General features: G+C 36.5%; 1 protein-coding gene across 2 annotated transcripts in view; it reads right to left on the bottom strand.

Moving 5' to 3' along the window:
* The window catches only part of LOC128515248 (filamin-A-interacting protein 1), a 40494-nt gene extending 30315 nt beyond the window's left edge, over window positions 1-10179 (bottom strand). For both annotated transcript variants that reach the window (XM_053489345.1, XM_053489344.1), the window contains exon 1: window positions 9864-10179. The gene's annotated coding sequence lies outside the window, so the exon portion shown is untranslated. The remainder of the gene's footprint in view (window positions 1-9863) is intronic.
* Between the last annotated feature and the right edge of the window lie 10836 nt (window positions 10180-21015).

The following is a 21015-nucleotide window of genomic DNA, read 5'->3' as shown; positions in this document are numbered from 1 at the left end:
TTACACTGAGTCACAAGTTTACAGACTAGACATGCCATCAGTCAAAAAAAATTTTTTTAATCCCAAATACCTAAGAAACAGATATGTCTTTAGACATTATTTAAAGATTGCCAGTGACTCGGGTGAACAGAAATTTAAAGGATGTTTGATTCACATTGGGAAAAATACATATTAAAAAGAAATTAATTCCGAAGTGTAAAATTATCATTGAAAAATATGGGTCAGTTTTACATTTCCAAGATTAAAGCAAAGTGGATTGACAGAGAACCAAGGGCGTATGTCCAGAACCCTGGTTGTCATCTACAGCTGTTTGTAGATTTGATATTTAATGTACTCCTGGGAAACACCAAACAGTATTACTTGATCACTTATCTACATAACAACATTAGCCAAAACGTTGGTTTAACTCCAGCTGCCAATTGTGAGCAATGTTACAAGGCCAGAGGTCAAGATCTTAACATACTTAGCACTGGTGCATGTTTGCTCCTCTTCTGTTAATGAATTCCCTAAATTACTGGGGTACTGGGGTGTTCAACACCACAAGTACACAGCATTTAAATATAGCTACGGATCTGCTTGGGTGTGCTGACATACATAATCCTCATTGGGATGGCAGTCGGGCTAAACTGGGAACACAAAGACCGGCTCTTGCCAGCCATGCATTGCTAACGCAATTGCTGTGGGACATAAACAGACTCGAGGACACAGTATTTTGGCTTCTCCTGGGCACGCTGGCAACACCTGCTGCCCTCTTTCAGCCAGCAACCAGTCAGATCATTGCTTATATTTTCTCCACAACCATTCCCTTCCAGTCCATACTAACACACGCCATCCTCCTTTTCCAAGTTTAAGATCACGTCACATCTTTTATGGTTTCTTTTCCTTATCTCATGTGGAAGACACAACAAAAAAGGACTCCCAGTCAAGTAATGTATAAAGACATGGAGACATTCTTGCCATTTTCAACCCCTTAAACAAAGCTGGGAGTGTGTCTAGTTAGCAGCAATAAAATACGTTTGTGACAGGTGCTGGAGGCTTTCCAAACCCCATGATCAACATTTCCTGGTCCTGGTAGAAAATTCCTAAGAATAAAATTAAGCTCAGGAGAAATGTGACTAAATAAGGCTATAGTAACGTCAACAGACCCATACTGCTTCTTTCTGGAGAAGCTTTCGAATTAGCCTAAGGCTTATCAGTTAGCCTCTAGGCTTGGAGAGAAGGTCATATCTCCTTTTAGCTGTGCATGTCCTCAAGTTTCTGTTGATTTGTTCTGTTTACATAGTGACACTAGGTTTATATAAGAATTTATGGGCACATGCTAAACTGTTTTAGTTTTACTTGGTTTTATTCTTTCTTTCTTTTTTTTGACCGTTTTGTTATGCCAATTTGCAGTCCTGAATAGATCTCTCTCACTCACGCATTGTCTCACACAATCGTCAATTTTGGAAATGCCAATTAGTCTAATCTGCAGGTCTTTGGACTGTGGGAGGAAACCAGAGCACCTGGAGGAAACCCACCAAGCATGGGGAGAACATGCAAACTCCATGCACACAGGCTTCAAGGCAGGAATCAAACCCAGACCCTGGAAGTTCATGTCGAGTTAAGAATACATAAACTACATGATCTAACTCAGGTCTCATGAGGTTATGTCTTAATTAGACCCTAATAATACACAAAGAGTTGTGAGACATAAACTAAGCACTTCATGCTAGAATTACGTTATACCCAAGCAGCTACAGTTATAAAAGAAAAGTGTTAAAGGTCAAAGCTGATAAACATAATGAGGAAAAATGAAGTTTATTTCATGTAGACTATTTTTAAGGTTTAGATCAACATTGTTACTAATGTGCAGACAGGGAAATTTGGAAATAGTAGCACAAATGCCAGATAAGAGCAGCTCACTAGTCTCTCCAGTCAGTAATAACCGCCCAGTGAATTCCAGTATTATGGCCCATGGGAGAGCCAGTGGTTGCTATTGCGCATTTTCGTGGTGAAAACAGACTGATTCCTTCATCGGCATTTCAAAGTGTCTGTAGTCATCATTGTGTAATACAAATATGTGACATGTGTAACAGTAAGTTTTTCAATGCTCATTAAATATAACGTTTTAATACATTTATACTTGTATTAATCTATTAATTAAATAAAACCCAAGCAGCACAGATCTGTGCTGTCAACACACATAGTAGGTCAATGACAAGAAAAAAAAAGTGCTTATAGGTAAGCCTTAATAGTGTGTGGTAATGAGGAGGATTCGGACATCAAACTGTGCATTTGGGGTTTTCGGACATCAGGTAGAATGGAAACTACAAATTCTTATATAACGTGTAAATTTTACTACTACCATAATATGCTAAAAAGTCACCCACTGGATTTAAATAATTAAATAGGTTAGAACCTTCCATTGGAGAATTAGTCAATTTAACCCTAACCGATGGAGTAAGTAGCTTCTCATTTCTTAAAAAAACATTTTAAAAAACATATCCTGTGGTTGTGGCAAAGATGTTACTCTAAGAACTGTCCAACATTATTATTATTAAAACCTGGAAGAATAGTAGTGAACCATCATCTTCGGAATGTAGTCGGAAAACATGAATGGGCATGATGGGAGATGACTTAAAAAGCTTAGTAAAAAAAAAAAAAAAAACAACAGTAGAACTCATGGGTATGTTTAATAGTAAAAGTAAGAGCATTTTCTCATGCACAGTGCAAAAAGAACTGAAGGGATCAGGACTAAACAGCTGTGTAGTCTTAAGAAAACCACTTATCAGTGAAGCTAATCGGAAAAAAAACGGCTTCAATTTCCTAGTGAGCATAAAGACTGTAGACTATTGGAAATAGGTCATGTGGTCTGATGTGTCCAGATTTACCCTGTTCCAGAGTGATGGATGCATCAGGGTAAGAAGTGATGTGACCCATCATACCTGGTGCCTACTGTACAAGCCTGTGAGGGCAGTGTTATGATCTGGGGTTGCTTCAGTTGGTCAGTTCTAGGTTCAGTAATATAACATACCAAAAAATGAGGTCAGCTGAATATATTGATTGTCCAAGAGCTTTTCCATTAATTCCATTAATAATTTTTTTTGTCCCTTATGGCACTGGTAAAATTCCAAGATGACAAGGAATCATCTGGCTCAAATTGTGAAACAGTGTTTCAGGAAACACAAGACATCATTTTCACACATGGATTAGCCACCGCAGAGTCCAGACCTCAACCCCATTGAGAATATTTGTGATGTGCTGAAGAAGGCTTTACGCAGTGATCCAACCCTCTTGTCAACAATACAAGAACTTGGACAGCATTTGATGCGACTCTGGATGGAAAGAAATGTTGTGACATTGCATAAGCTTCTCAAAAAGATGCCACGGCAAAGCAAAAGGCGGTCCAACAAAATATTAGAGTGTTAGAGATTTAGAGATTTTTTTGGCCGGGTAGTGTGTATATATATGATACGTTTAGGAAATCTTGCTTGAGGGATCAACACAAAAAAGCATTCTGTTACAGGAAGATAATCAACCATGCAGCATAATATGAAGCCGAGAGCCTTTACCATGCTGGAATTTATTATTTTCCAAAATCATCATTCCTCATAATGTTTTATTTATCTTACGATACATCAGCTTGCCTATCCACAGATTTAACAGCAAAATTTATTTTAAAAAACTATTTGTGGTTTTGTCCTTTCACCATTTAATGTTGTGAAATATTTGTATATATATATATATATATATATATATATATATTATTGCCGTTACTTCACCACTATATCTTCCTTTTCTCTCTTATAAAAAACAATTTAAAAGCTTGAACGATTACTGAGGAACCACGAAGCCCTTCACCCTGAGTCACAAAAACTTACAGCTTTAACAGCTTTAAAAAAAAAAAATAATTAAATAAACATTTCCTCACAGAAAATTCCAGGATACCGACGATGACACATTAACGGCAGTGTCCACTGTACAACCCTGTGTGTAGGTTGTTAGTATAACATATTAAAAGGGTGAATTGATACAGACAACTGATTTGCAAACAGAACTGTTGACAGTAAAACCTCTCTTTATTTCTCTATATAATCTTCTGCTACACTAATGCACTTCCCAGTCTGAATACCATCGAGGTAGAAAGTTTTTTCAGTATCCTGAAGATATGGTCGGACTGTCTGCTTCACAACTGAAACACTGGCCTCCCAGGAACTCCTTTAATGTCCCAAACATGTAAAATTAAAAATTAAAAAAAAGCCTTGAAGCGAGGTCAGGACTGTACGGGGGGTGTGACAATAACATTCGCTTTGAAGTATTGTTTGTAAATGATTGTGTGCACAGTTCCAACGTCTCTTCCCCACATTGCTGACATTTTTCCATCAATTTTTAAGGATCAGTCATATCAAGGACCAGGAAGGTTTTAGTACAAACTGAATAAAGTACTAAATTTTGATCAGATTTGTTCTAACACTTTTAAATCATGTTAACTACTACTCTCTTAATCCACTAGCTTCCCTGAGGACAGGTTTCACACTTCACATTGTGTGTATGAGACACTTTGCGATTTGGGCTGCTATTAATACATCGCACCTCACAGCTGGCACTGGCAGAGTCCAAGTTATAATGTCTAGATGGATCATAAATCTAGCTTTAGCCTAATTACTTCCCAGCCATCTGCTCTGTGCTTTCGTCAATAAGCATTTATCTTTAGGATCAGCGTGACGTGAGAGCCATCCATAGATGTCATATGACAAATGGTTTGATGTTTGCCTGTCTGGAATGCTAAGGGAATTCTCAAGTATCTTTTTCCACCCAATCTCAATCTACTGCATGTGTAGCTATTATAGATATATATATATATATATATAATTTAAAATGAGCTCAGCTGTAGAATTTCATCAATAAGTTAAAATAAAGATAAGAAAACAGTTACACTATAATAGTTAAGGTTACAGGATCAGATGGACTTGAGAGGAAGTCTTAGAAAAGTTTTCTTATGAAGTTTTATCCAATACAGTAAAAAAGTTATTATGGATCCTTACTCTTTAGGTTTTGTGGTATCCATGTGCAACCAGATCCACACAAATACAGTGCTGACGCATAACCACAAATTCTTTCCTCTTAAAAGTTTTTCTTCATCACAGAAAGACTGAATTATACAGATTTATAGCTTAATTTAAAAATACCTTTTAAAATTCACAAAAGCATTTATTTAGGAAATTCGTAGACGTCAGATTCGGTGTAAACATGTTTGTCTATTTTTTTTTTCAGTACAAGAAAGCAGATCAAACATATTGTCTGTGTTAATACACATGCTATAGATAACGTAGATTGAATTCATTCATGCATTTTAACATTAATGCATTCGAATCCCATAAACAACACTAATACTAAATCTAACACCACATAACTCTAAATGCTAAAGTATTTGTTAATTTGTATCTGCAGGTGTCCCACCATAATCACACATCACTGATCATCACATTTTACACAGTAAATTTGTTATACGAAGCATCTGTGGTGAATCTAATGAGCTTGGAGTAAAAAGAAAAGCCAAAAACAAACATAACTCCAGTCTGAGAGAAACTTTCTGCCAAAGTCTACTTGCTCCGTCCTCCATATGAACGTGACCCTATTACAGGTCACCTACAGTGGATAAAGGGCCGTAACTTCAGAGTGGGTATAAAAATAGAGGTCATAAATGCAGGCCTGAGCTGGGGAAAGGCTCCAGAGGTACTGTACTTCATTACAGACCAAGCAAGAAACATGAATAGTGGTTCATGTTACGTCTTTAATGGTCTGGAAATGAGTTAAATGTAAAAGGGAGGAGAGTTTTTGGGCCGAGTGAGTGTGATCAATGAGTGAACGGGAGTGATAAGTTTGGAGGTTTATCTCCACAGACAGAGGCATCCGTGTCCAGAAGAGTGACATCACTGGCCAGATGTACTCCTCCAGCAGCCTGGTCTCAAATGCCTTTCTGCTGGGATGGAAATGAGATCACTTCCCTCATAAAGTAAATGCATTGAGAGAGAGAGAGAGAGAGAGAGAGAGAGAGAGCGAGGAGAGAAAGATTGAGCAGAGGAGAGAGAGAGAGAGACAGAGCGACAGAGAGAGAGAGAGAGAGAGAGAACAAATGCTGAATATGTCCAATGTCTCCACCACCTACTGTATGACGGCTTTTCAGAATTATCCTTTACTCCTCAAGGCAGGCTCTCAAGGGTTACATTCACAGTGAATCACTCCAAATATCTTACGAATTACAGTATAGAAGCATCTGAAAGAATCTTAAATCAAATAGATATTACAGCATTCCCATGATGCCTTTCTGAAATGTTTCAGAATGTTCGGAAGAATAAGCTTTTTTTTTTAAAGAAACAAAAAAGATGAGGTCGTCGTTACGTCAGATCCTCATTCTGTATCTGCCCCTTTTTTTCTTGTGATTGATGAATGATTAGCTTCAGTATGTGTCTGTGTTATGACAACAAGAATATAAAGAAGATTCCATGTTTCGTGGCTGGGATTCTAAGAAATGCAGACTGAATGAAGGTAGCAGACAAACAATGTATTTTTGGAAATTTAGTTAATGTGAGGCATGAAAAAAAATCTATTTAATTTACACTGATTCCATTTTAAAGATTTCTTCTACAAATGCATAGCTCCTTTAGTTTTTTCCCTTCCCCGTCGTCTATATTGCTTTATCCTGTATAAAGTGTCACAGGGGGCCTTTAGCCTATCTCAGAAGACTTCCCTTGACCAATCTTACACAGGGCACACACACTTCAGGCAATTTGGGAATACCAGTTAGCCTTGGTATATTGAATGAAACTAGAGGAAATCCACCAAGCACAGGGAGAACATGCAGACTCCATACACACAGACCCCGAAGCAGAACTCGAACCCAGACCCTGGAGGTACAAGACGACAGCGCTAATCACTAATCCACCGGCTGAGTTTCTGATCTGTCAAAATATTTTGACATAATCGTCTTGTAGCTTTCTACTGCATCATAGAATTCATTTAGGAGAAACCCTACAGCAATATAACTTTCATCCTGCCTGTTATGTTGCTATGGGCCAGGCAGTAACTTTGCTGTTGTTTCTCTCCCTCGGTGACATAGTCGAGCTGAATTAGGCTGCTGATCTCATGGGCTGAGCCGCTTATCATTTAGCTCTCAGCTGTGACGCCGGTTCTGGCCACCGTTTAAAAGAAAACATGGTGTTAGCTATTTTTGAGGGTGAGAGAAGCAATTAAGATACCTTTGGAAAAAATACAACAAGCAACATGCCTGTCATTTAGTCTATGGACAGATGTCAGGTGTTTAAATTAAACTTGTATTGCCTTCCATCATAGGAGCAGTAAAAGCATACACAATGAAACAGAAAAGTTACTGACCCTCCCAAATTAACTGTATTTATCTGATGTATAAATAAAAGAGCTGTTGTGGCTCAGGCGGTTGAGGCTCTGGGTTGTTCATTGGAGGGTCAGTGGTTTAAGCCAACAAGAAATAAAGAGTGGATAGTGTGGAAATGTGAGAATCCTATGTTGTTCAGTATGTTTATATTTTTAGCAGAAATATGAGGATTTTAAGGTCCACTAGGAAGATGGTTGCTATTGTAAATCCTGAGCATATAGCTTGCTGTCAGCCAAGTGAAAAACACAGCAGCTCAAATCACCTTTCTATGACCCGGGAAAGTGCCATGAATACTGAAGCTTAACATGATGGAATGCTGTTATTTAATGCTACGCAAATCATATTGTATTGTTTTAGTCAAGTGGCCTTAGCATGGAATTTTTCAATAAAGAATCAAAGACCAGACATTTTCTACTATTAACTCATTATGTTATTAAGGGCTGAAGGAAAGGTTCAGAATAAAATAAACTTGGTACAGTTTAAACCAAATATAGTCAATCAGCTAAAACAAGACTTGCCGAATTTAGAGACTTTTAAAGGTCAAAAGTCAAAGTGGCTTTTATTGTCATACACAGTAAGGACAGGACATAGTAAAACGAAACGATATATAACCACATAAAACAACACTGAACTACATGAGACTAATTAATTAATTATTTTGGCTAAAGAACCCTAGACTACATACAGTAAAGTACATAAGTGCAAGCACGTGCAAACAGAACAAGACAATAGATAAAATAATGTGCAAGAAAACATTTTAGACAAGACTTTAGTACTTAGTACGTAGTAATTCAACTTCAAAGCAATTTTGTAAGTCGCTCTGGAAAAGAACTTGTGCCAAATGCCTGAATGTATATGTAATTGTACGGGAAACATAAAAAAATAATAATTTTAATGTAATAATAGTAATAGTAACAAGTAAACGCATATGATTTATCTAGAAATTTTAACGCATTACTTAAAAAAAAATTTAAAAGTCAAGTTTGGCCCTAATGGTTTCCATAATCACAGTGCGGTTACCCGGCGTGAGTGATAATGGCACATTTAACATGGATAATAAGAAGGAAACTTCGCCAGGTGTGCTGAACAGCAAGTTTAATCATAAAAAAAGGTTTTAGATGGAAGTTATGGTAAAATCAAAGTTGTCTGTGTGAGCTATTTTCAATGTAATCTATGGAAATGGTGGCTCAAGTGGCAAAGGCTGAAAGTTATTGGTTTTTGGATTCGAGGATCTGGGTTCGAACCCTGTCATTGGTGGGTTGCCACACCCCATACTCCCCAGCCACTGCATGCTGTGACGGCCCGATTTGGAAGATCTTAATTTAACATTTGTTAAATGTTAATGTTTAAGGTATTAGAAAACGGCATAATCTTTGATTTAACCAGTTTGTGATGCGTTTCTTTATTTCAACATTGCATGTTCATAATACAAGCAAATCTGAGTATTTTAAAATAAGGATTAATGATGATTAATCACAGCCTAAGTCTATAACTACTTTAAATAAAGTTAACATTTATTGACAGCACTTTAAGCAAAATTAAAGTTTTATGCAAAATTGTAAAAGTAGGTCTGTATTTTTCAAGTCTACAATACAGTAATGTTAAAAAAAAAAAAAAAAAAGAATTCCTCTATATTATACCATTAAAAAATCCAGCTTTACAAAAGTTTGCTCTCTGACAAAATGATTGTCCAATATGGCTGCCCCCATAACATCATTGTTTTGATGAATATATATAAAAGTATTACATTTTACACAATGGACAACTTAAGATGATAGTTCAGTAAGCACTATTCCAAATTAATATTTATTCATAATATTTTTTACTAAACTATCCCCCTAAGACGTCCACTCATTATTACTGTTTCTGGATATTAATGTATTGAATCCTAACAGATTTAAAAGTTTCAGCATCCTTCAGGAGATTGAGAGATTGTTTACTGCAGTGTCTAATTCTGACTTATGACAGTGTCCCTGTATCATTTCTTTGTCAAGGAAAGCTCTCCTGGGTGCAATGCTGAGCTTTCCACTACTATGAGATGCAATCCATAAAAGCAATGTATGGAAGCATTTCCTGAGAAGAGACTTTGTGAAGCTCAGAATTGCAGGCGGGGACCTTTGAGTGATTGCTTTTCCTCAAATGTGGGACTCTGAGAGTAACTCACAGGAGTACAGCAATGAGTCAATGCACACATGTTACAGTTTTGGTGATTATCATTCCCAAAGACATAAATCAATAATGAACAAGAGAAAGGAAGAGGGCTGAAAGGCTAAATCTGTGAACACATATCAAGGACATGTGTATATCCCATTGGATTTGAGAGAGCTGCTATTGCAAAATGAAAATGTCCAGTGATCATCTCTTCCACAAGCTCTTGTCTAGTTTTATAAACTCACATGACAAATCCTTATACCATTGCTGGATATGACACATGGCAAAAATAAGCTGAGAAACAAGAGCAGCTTCTTACCTTATCAACTATGGTCCCAAAGTATAAGTGCTTACAGAAAGCAAAAGAAATCCTCGAGAAATCCCCAGTCCTTCGTCTAACCTCTGCTTCAGTTGGACAGCCCAGAAGGAGACACCATGAGAAAGAGAACTCTTTCCAACCCTCTTTCCTGCCTCTAACTCCCTGTCTGTGTTTTGTCCTCTCTCGAACTCTGTGAGCCAGCAGAGATACTCTGACATGCTTAGAAGGAGAAGAGGGAGAAAGAGAGAGAGAGAGAGTGAGAGAGAGAGACCAATCAGAAAAAAGAGGTGGTCAGATCTTCTCTATGACTCCTAGCACTTAAAAATTCAAACTTTGAGCTCCAAGTAAGCAAGGTCAGAGTGAAGCAAGAAGAGCGTCTACCACTCCTCCTTTTTGTTCCACCGAGTGAAATTAAAGTGTTGTATAGAGTGTACCGACCAAAACTGTGTCTATATTTATCCCGTGTCCTCACTCACTCACTCATTGCTGTTAGCAGCTGAGCAGATTGTGGCCGAGCTTTCCAGGCCCAGCTGACAGCTGAGCTCTCAGACTCCCCCATAAACACAGAGATCATTCCAGCAAAGCCATATTACACAGAATGAAATGGACCTGGTGTACACGGGAGCAGGTTTATACCAAGCACTGGGCTGTCTTCACATTGAATATGAAGTGTCAAGCTTTATGTATCATGTTAAAGACAGACATGTTCAACAAAAGTTAGGATCTGTATCACACTCTAATCTGGCGTGTGTCGAAAGAATACAACTTATATTTTACATTAAATATACATAATGAAACTCTATCTACAACTTCACAACATTCTAGTGAACACTGAAATAGTTTTTTTAAAAAGGGTTGTGTAAAAAATGGTTTTAAAAAAATGCACGGGAGAAGAGTTTTTAAATAATCTCTACAGTACGGTAAAACATACAGTATATTGTGTGTGTATATATATATATATATATATGTAGAGAGAGAGAGAGAGAAAGAGAGAAAATTATTTTAAAATAAATAAATAAAAATAATATATATAAAAAAATATATAAAAAATAAAAATAATATATATAAAAAATATATATAAGTCAAGTCAAGTAGGCTTTTATTGTTATTTCAATCATATACAGTTTATGTACACAGTGAAACGAAACAACTTTCCTCCAGGACTAAATTGCTACATACAATTAAATTAATAAATAAACATAAATTAACAAAACTAACTAGCAAACTAAGAAATCTATATAGCTGACTAGCTGAAACAGGACAGATTGTCATTTTTAAATGAACAAAAAACCTATACAAAAGCCATAATACAAAGTGCACATCCAAATGTGCAAATAAAAAATATAAATAAACACTTCAGGAATATAAAATAGTATGATGTACATTAAACCAATATAATATTAATATTATCATAATATAATATACGTATATCAATAGATAATGTATAGCAATAAATTTTTATATAGATAATGTATAGCAATAAATTTTTATATGAATATTTATACATACACACACAAAGGCTGTTTATTAATAAGCAAATTATAATGATTATAATTGAGCGTGTGAGTGTGTGTATGTGTGTGCCCTACAATAGATTGGCACCCTATCCAGGGTGTACCCTACCTCGTGCCCTAAGTCTCCTGGGATAGGCTCCAGGCTCCTTGTGACCCTGCATACAGAATAAAGCGTTATAGACAATAAGTGAGTAAGTGAGTAATAAAATGTAAGTCAGCCTGTCATATTGATAGACGGGTTTGTTATTGACATTCATTACAAAAAGGAAAGGATTATACTGTTATTTAACTGCAACCTTCATCACATTAACCAGGTGGAAACAGAAAGGTCCTAATTCATATTTTATTTATTGATATTCTATCATATCATTCACCAGGGAAATTTCCCTTGCCACATTCATCTCTGGCTTCCTCATTATACATGGACGTAAAAGGGATTTCTGTACAGCTGCTTTGTGACAAAGCCCATTGGTATAAGTGCTATTGTAAATCAAATTGAATTTAAATTAAATTATACTCACAAGGTTCTCAGGGCCTTTGGAGGAAAAACAGTCGCACAACATCACAGATCATTTATGACAGGTAACACTGGGGATTTGTTTCTTTTCAGCATAACCCTTAATATTTTTGCACAAAAAGGATCTCACAGGACCGTAACCTCACCAGATCACCTGTCAACCAAATAGTGCACCAGATATTCATATCGCTATTTGCATCCAATTATAATTTTAGTTCCATATAAGTGTTCAGTCTGAATACTCACTACAAACAAAGTTTACAGTATCTTATAAATTTTTTTTCTCCACTAATGGAACCGCTGCTATGATATCATCCATTGCCCTGCACGGAGCTAGTCAAGAGCCATATGCAATCCTGCTAGCAACTTTTACAAGACTCTCACTGAAGTGTGACTCATCTGGCAACAGATCTTAAAACATTCACACTGAGGCCCCTCAAGTTACCTCCCCTGAGGTCCCTGAATGTGTGTTTGCATACACGGCCTGTCAATAAGGTGCCAGAGTCAGACATTACAGTTGGGATTGATTCTGATTGTCCTTGAACCTCAGGAGCCCAGGCAAACACAGCATTCCAGAGTAGATAGGTAGTGTCAAGAATTTTACTTTGAATGCCACTCGTTCTTCCTCATATACTTTAAGTAGTGGTAATAAAGATCATTGTGAGCAAGAAGATTTCACAGACCTAGCAAGGCAGACTGAATGTTTTTTTTTAGGGAGTTAATACCGGTTTCTTACATAAAATAATGAAAGGGTTTTAATCCCGCTTCCAGTTTGTGTACATGAAATTTGCATGTTCTGTCCATGCGATTGATTGGCACCCTGTCCAGAATGTACCCCGCCTCGTGCCCTTAGCCTCCTGGGATAGGCTTCAGGCCCCCCGCGACCCTTAATACAGGATAAAGTGGTATAGACGATGAGTGAGTGTCCATGCTTGGTGGGATTCCTCTGGGTACTTTGGTTTCCTCCGACAGTCCAAAGACTCTTTGATCCCTGTAAAGAAGAGTCATATGTAGCATTTATGTTCTACAGACATAAGTACCTGTCAATGACAGTTAAAGAGTTTGTAAAAACAGTTAAAAACAGGTTAAAGCTAAAGAAAGGCCGGTCAGCTTTAATGTAGTCAGTGATATCATTATTTCAGGTTGAAGCCCACATACAGTACATGTCTGTCTTTCTGTATGGCAGAACCTTCTGTCTCACTTATTAATACAAAGAAACAAAATTTTATTTTATAGTTTGATTATCTTACACCTTGTTGTACATCTTCCGTCGTCAGCCAAACACACTCCCTGTTTGGAGAGAGAGAATCAGGTGAGAAATGGAAAAGGAGATTGGATAACGATTAAGTTTTGTTTTAAAATGACTCCAGCGTTACAGTATAAAATTCACTTATACTACTTCAGCACTGTTATTTCAGCGGTGAAAATACAAACTAAACCCAGTAAAAATATTCAGTTTCGATTTTTTTAAATTAATATCTATTGGTGCTGGTGTATGGCGGCACGGTGGTGTAGTGGTTAGCACTGTTGCCTTCTGGTTTGTAATCTGGCACATAACTGCTCATAACTTCACTAATACTCAACATTTTGATTTCATTCATGGCGCAGGTTTAACTTCCGGCAAATACCAAAGAACTGACAACGGTTCATGCTTTCATGCAGGTACAGAAATTTTTCTGAGATTGGTTTCTGGTCCTGCAATGTATGAAATGTTAAGATATCACTGAAAGAGCGACTTCTGACCAAAGTGCAGACAAAACCTTTCTTTTATTAATATAAATAACAATACATTCTGCGTTGAGCATTGTATTTGTCAAGATCTTTTGTATTTAAGAAAAACATGAAATGAACTGAAGTTCCTGAATCCACCAAAGCTTCAGCCCGATCTTTACATCACTGCCAATCTCTAACATCTCACGAAGCCTGGTTCTCATTAACCAACGTAAGACTTGTAATGTAGATTTGTAGAATAATATGATGTTCATCTGATTGATATTTCTCATCCCTCTGCCACTTGTGTGCATGTGAAACACAAGAGGTGTAATAAACAGAAATGAGGAGGATTATTTAATTATTTAATTTATCATACTTTCCCCCCAAAAATGCCATTAGAGGATAAACCAAAAGTTCACTACCTTGCCAAAAGTTAGTAGACATCTGACACCCATGTGTGCTTTATGAGCATCCTATTCCAGATTTAGTTCCCCATTGCTGTTAGAACAACTTCTACTTTCTTCGCTAGATTTTGGAGCAGGACTGTTTGGATTCGTGTTCATTCATCCATGAGAGCATTAGTAAGGTCAGACACTTATGTCAGATGAGGAGGCCTGGGGTGCAGTCTGCATTCCTATTCATTCCAAAAGTGTTCAGTGGGGTTGAGGTCAGGACTCTGCACAGGTTTGTTGAGTTCTTCTGTTCCAACCTTGGCAACCATGTCTTCATGGAGCTCACTTTTTGCAAACAGGCATTGCTATAATGTTGTTATTTGTTATTTTTAGCTCCAAAGTTCTTAGTGATATAGTAATCCTACAGCATATAGGGACATATATCAGAATTGTGCGCTTCCAACATTGTATCAACGGTTTGGGGAAGGTATCACATATGGGTAAGATGGTCATGTATCCACAAACATTTGGTTACTTAGCACACACTGTTTAATCAGTGACAGATGACAGACTGCAGAAACCTTTTTTCTTTTTTTTTTCTTTGCCATGTTTGTCTGTGTTGAACTCTAACTGGTTTAGATTATATTTTTTACTTATCGATATTTTTTTTTTCTTTATTAAAGATCTTCCAACTTTTTCAGTCTGTCCATGACCATATGTGGAATAATAGAGTTACTGTCAGAGGAAGCTTCATACCTCAACATTTTGAAGGATGTTTTATAATATTGCATTACTTTTATATTGCTTAATAAGGACAACAATAAAGCTGTTTTATAGCATTTTTTGAATTATCTTGGTATTTTAAATACCACAGAGAAATGACAAAAATGTGACCAAACAACATACTGTTTTATTGAAAATGAGATTTCCAATAAAACAATAGTTAACCAAAAATTACTTAAGATACAATAATGACCGGCACATAAAAAAAAAATGCAGCAACTAGAATAAAGTGCATTTGGGCCATTTTGCAATGGATTTATTTATTTTTTGTCGGTAACAAAGATGAAGATATTATGTTACCCTTTTGTCCATAGAACTATGTGACACTTTTTATTTTTGCAATAAGTATAAACCATCATGAAGACTAAATTTTCAAGCTCAGTTCTGGTACTAAGACAGACTTGGATCTGTTTTCTTGTTTTCATGTTTCTTATCAGTGCATTACTTATTCCTTTTTTTATTTACATTTTATGAATGCTTGACATTGTGCTAATACTGAAATGACAGTTATGGATTTCATCTCTGCATCACTTAAACATGGTGATTCATACTGTATGTGTCATCTTGACATCAAACTTTGAATGCACTTACATGTCATGAATTTGCTAGTACTGTACATCAGTGATTATGTTCAGTGTTGAACAATGTCACATACATTTCTGTTATATTCATGGGCTGCGGTGGCTATTAGGGTGGCAAGCAGCATGGATGGGTAATTGTTGATGACCTCAGCTTTAGACATACTCTCCGTAAATGATCAGACTCACTTCAGGGAAATATCCTGAGCTGTAATGACTCAGGGGATTATATTACAAGCCTGTCTGCTTGTGTGTGTTTTTTCTTCTTCAAAAAGGCATTTCAGCCAAAGTTCAAACCCATAAATTGAACGCATTTAATACGCTAACATTGTAAAACATGAGTTTTGGCTCAAGCAGTCATTAAAGACTTGGGCCATGGGCCTGGAGTACGGAAAAGAAAAACTGATACTTTGTATTGTAGGAGATGTGTCATTGGGTATCTCGAGTAGATTAACAATTATAGCGAATGTACAGTACAAGAATGCATGTACTGTAGGAGCAGAGGACAGGCTTACCAGCTGAGGCTGTAGATGGTTATATAAACATGGTTAAAGAAAACTTTACTTTACAACGCTTGAAAGTGTATATGTGATCTAAGAAGAAAGAAAAAAGAGAGAAAGAGAGAAAACTTTACACACATATTTAATTAGAAGTGTATAAGTGATACGAGACAGGAAGAAAGAAAGAAAGAAAACCTTACATATGTATTAACTTAGAAGTGTATACTGTATGTAATCTAAAAAGAAAGAAAGAAAGCTTAAAAGAGTATACTGTATGTGATACAAGACAGAAAAAAAGAAATAATGAAAGAAAGAAAGAAAACTTTACATATGTATTTACTTACTGTAGAAGTGTATACTGTATGCAATCTAAAAAGAAAGAAAGAAAGAAAGAAAGAAAGAAAGAAAGAAAGAAAGAAAGGCTTTCTACTAATTGAGCACCTACGTACATGTCTAAATTGTGTAGACTATCTAACTAATGCTCGGACAGAAAACAGAGATGTGACTTAATGTTAGAGGTGAGATTTGTAAATTTAACGCTATAACATGTGCTATGGTGGTTATTGTAAGGGTTGGGGAATTAAATTTCATACTTTGGTCTGTGTTTGTGACGTTTGCATGTTCTGTCTGTGCTTGATGAGGTTCCTCCAGGTTTCCTCCCACAGTCCAAAGACAAGCGATGTAGGCTGACTGGCATTTGATTGGGTGTGTAAGTAATTGGCACCCTATTCACGGTGTACCACGCCTTGTGGCAAGGTTCCAATGGATAGGATCCCTGTGATCCTACATAGGATAAAGAGTGTAGATAATGAGTGGATGGATGTATATGGGCTACTAATAAAAAATAATTGTAAAAAATCTTTTAATGACATTTGAATTTGGGGTGAAATCTATTTTTAATATTTATTTCTTTAATGCTTAGTTTTTCATGTCTTTTTTATGTTCTATGCATATTTGCACACACAGCACAGTATATTTCAATTTGTACAGTATATTTCTATTTCTGTACATCACATTTCTATTTTTATTTTTAGTTCTATTTTTCCTAGTTTAATTTAATTTTTTTATTTAATTTCTATCGTATTTCTTTTATTCATATTTATTTCTTATTTGTAAACTTTAATTCTCTTCTAGGGTCAATGGCAGTCGTATAATGCATTTCACTACATTTCGTACTGTGTATGTTTGTGTATGTGACAAATAAAATTTGAATTTGAATTTTCTGTTTAGTTTACTATATCTTTACTTACATTTAGTCATTTGGCAGATGCTCTTATCCAGAGCGACTTACATTTTTATCTCATTACACATCTGAGCAGTTGAGGGTTAAGGGCCTTGCTCAAGGGCCCAACAGTGGCAACTTGGTGGTTGTGGGGTTTGAACCTAGGATCTTCCGAACCGTAGTCCAATGCCTTAACCACTGAGCTACCCCTGGCCCCTTTACTTGTTTGTCTGTTTGTTTGATTGGTGTATTTGAATTTTCCACAAAGCTGTTAATCTTTCACTGCTTTTATATTGTTACTAAAAATTATAAGATGACAGTTATACTGTAAGTTTCAAGACACGCACAAACACACACACACACACACACACACACACACACACACACACAAAACTGTTCATCTTGTTATCAATCCAAAAACAATTATTACACAAGTGTTCAGCATGGCTACGCAGAATGCTTTTTTGCAAAAAGAAATACAGAGTGGTGTGTTTTGTCGTGAGAACTCGGCAACAGTGGCTTCACATTGTGTCACACACCCAAACACAACCATCCTACAGGCAAAACAATCGTGACATGCACAAGGCATGATAACATTCCACAACACATTGCTGATAGACACGAAGCACACTCAGTGTGTGTGTACTGTATATGTTAGTGCATATGTATATGTGTGTGTGTGTGTGTGTGTGTATGTGTGTGTGTTCGAATGTGTGGGCGCAGACATTCCAGGAATCCCAGTATATCATTATAACTCTTATTTGATTACATTGGGCTGAAAGTATGTACATGTAAATGAGTGTAAGTTGCAGAACAGAGCTCATATTCAGAAAACCCTCTAAGAAACACAGAGACTCGATTCACACACAGCTGATGGAGACCGCACAGTGTAACATGTGATTGTGCGTAAGCGTGATGGAAAACAATGTTATCAGCTGATTGGCTAATAAACATCTATTATATCAAAGAGGTGGATTTATTATATTAGACTATGTGAAGCAAATAAATAAATAAATAAAGTTACTATTGTCGTGGTTATTTAGTATATATCTAATGTGTATATCCTCTTTAAATAACACAGAACTTTAAATAACACGAAAAACTTTGTGCTTTTAAATATGAATAAATATTTTATAAGCATAAAGAATCTTAACTCTTCTCTGTATTTATGTTCTTTCTATGCTTTGTGGATTTTCAAGTGTGTAAGTGTGTACTACATTATCACCATCCAGGGTCTTCCATGCCTTGGGCCATAGCGCTTCAGGCTCCCTGCAACTCTATACAGGGTATATACATCCATCCATTTATCCATCAATCTAGGAAACTATGTAGTCCAAGTAGGAGGAGGCCAGTGATAACCATTGTATTTATTCACATTTTTACAACCATAGTAGGACGACTAGTCAAGCTTCACACACATTTGGGAACGCAACTTAGCCTAATCTGCATGTCTTTAAACTGTTGGAGAAAACCAGAGTACCTAGAGGAAATCCACCAAGCACAGGGAAAGCATGCAAACTCCATGCACACATACACGAGGTGGGATCCGAACCTGGACGTACAAGGCGAGAGTGCTAACCACTGTGCCACTATTTCACTGTGCCACACATGGGATGGAAGATAAAAGAATGAAATAAAAGAAATATTCTTACCACCAGTTACTAACATCATTTGCATTACTTTTTGTCAAGTTACTCCATTAATACATTGTTGGTAGGAAGGACTTTACTATATATACTATGTACTGTGCTATATATACTCTTGTTTATACTTTTTTTCAAACATAACCATTTCAGTTATTGCCAAAAAATACTCATTTTAATAAATTCATTATAAAAACTTTTAGATGTTCTAGAATGCTATAAGATGTTCATCCCTGTACCCCTTTATCAGCAGAAATGTCTGTATCTGCTCACTAGATGGAGCCAGTGTAATTACTTAAAACATTTTTTTATTTTTTTTAATGTACATATCTATATATCGATTTGCATGTTTTTGTCTTTGAGTGGGTGTGGGAGTGGATGGTGGTGGGGGGCATACCCTTTTAAGTTTTCTCCTATTTGTTACGTTTCACATTCTTCTTTTATTAAATAAAAAAAAAAAATTCCCTCACCATTCCAAACAAAAGATTCCACAATGACAAAGTGAAAGCAAGCGTTTATAGTTTTTGTTATTAAAAAGTAATGCATAGTCTCTGACATTCTCCAGCACTCTCAGTAAAACCTTACAGGTGCACAAATCTGTATCTAACACTAGTTATTATTTTCAAGCAGAGTTTTACACCAAATACTGATCGTGTTTATTTTATTACTTATTAGAACTCTTTATATATGTTTTTTTAAATGTAAAACTGTTTTTAAATGTGCCCACATTTTTTGTATTTGCCCAAGACTCTTGCAAAGAACTGTAAGTAAAACATCTGTTAAGAGAATGTGAGAGAATGTCAGTTCTTCTGGCAACTTTGTCACACTTGCTCCTTTCTATTTTCATGCAAAACTCAGAAGCCTTTTTTGTTTCCTTCTAAAAACTGTCGTGTAATATTCTGCTTTCTTTACAAGCGTGCATTCTTAAGTTCTTTTATTTCTTTACTAATTTTTATGATTGGGAATAGTGAATAATTTTTTAGGACAATGCTGGTTCATGTAGAGTTACCAGCCACAAAAATCACCAATTAAAAGCACTTCAGATGAGAGCTGTCATGAAGGCTTAGTATGATTTAGCAGACACATCTCAATATTAACTGTTGGTAAATATTGAGGTCTTGGTTTTCATGAGGGCCAGTTTTGTCATGGGGCTTGATGGGTTTTGCAAATGCACTCGACAATGCTGTTCTTGCAGGAACTGTTTCAGTATTGTTATATTGTTTTATATGCTACTAGGCCAGTTAAACTAATTTTCATGCCTTTTTACTGTGGGAGGAAACTGAGGTCCCCAGAGGAAACCCACCAAGCACAGTGTGACCATGCAAACTCCACGTATACGGACCTTAAAGTGAGACTCGAACCCTTGACTTTGGAGGTGTGAAGCCACAATTCTAACCACTACACATATAGTGTACCTTTTAGTTATTATTAGAGGTGTGAAAGTCATATAAGGAGCTGTTTTTATGCAACCAGAATTGATGTTTCATGGTGCCAATTGTACCGTTCAGCCCAGCACTGAACTTAAATTAAATAAACAAGTTAGATACGGTGGCATGTGTTTGAGATTACTAGTGTGCAGCAACACAAGATAAGTTAGTAGTGACTACCTCAGAGTAGAGTAATCGATCATTGGTTGCTGATATTTTGGATAAAGGGACAAGATATACTCAAAACAATTGTTAAAATATTAGTTTGAACTATAGTTTTTAATCCTGAGTGACCAACATTAAATGCAGACAAACTTTGTGATACTCTAACTCGTATCCAAGGGTTCATATGGGCCTTGTTAAGACTGTCAGCCCAAATCCGATTTTTCTGATTTATCCAGATTGGAATCAGATTGCTTTCATGTAGTCTGAACAGTACAATCCATATTTAATCTGATTTTTCCAAAAGAAACCCATCCAGAGATGGTTAAATCAGGTTTAAACAGGACTCCTAAAGATTTGTCACAGTCTGGAAGCTCTGCCTACTCAAATCGTCCATTATGCCACTCGCAACACGACTTGATAGTCCACATGATCACACGGTATGTGATATGCATCCATGGTCAAAAAATCAGCAAGAAGATTACAAAGTCGATTTGAACCGATACGGAAACAGGACGATGCTTGAGGAAATATCTTGCTACATGCAAGAAAGGGGATTTATATAAAAACATTTGTAGATGGACAGTTGTAGTTAGTCCTTCAGCTGCTCCCATGGAGGGGTTGCCACAGCCGGACCATCCGATCCACACAGGTTTTACCTCAGATTAATTTCCTGACACAACCTTCCCATTTTATCCAAG

Source organism: Clarias gariepinus, chromosome 27 (genome assembly GCF_024256425.1).
Source record: "Clarias gariepinus isolate MV-2021 ecotype Netherlands chromosome 27, CGAR_prim_01v2, whole genome shotgun sequence".
NCBI lineage: Eukaryota > Metazoa > Chordata > Actinopteri > Siluriformes > Clariidae > Clarias > Clarias gariepinus.
Note: the sequence above shows the minus strand (reverse complement) of the source record. Positions and strands in the feature narration are given on the sequence as shown.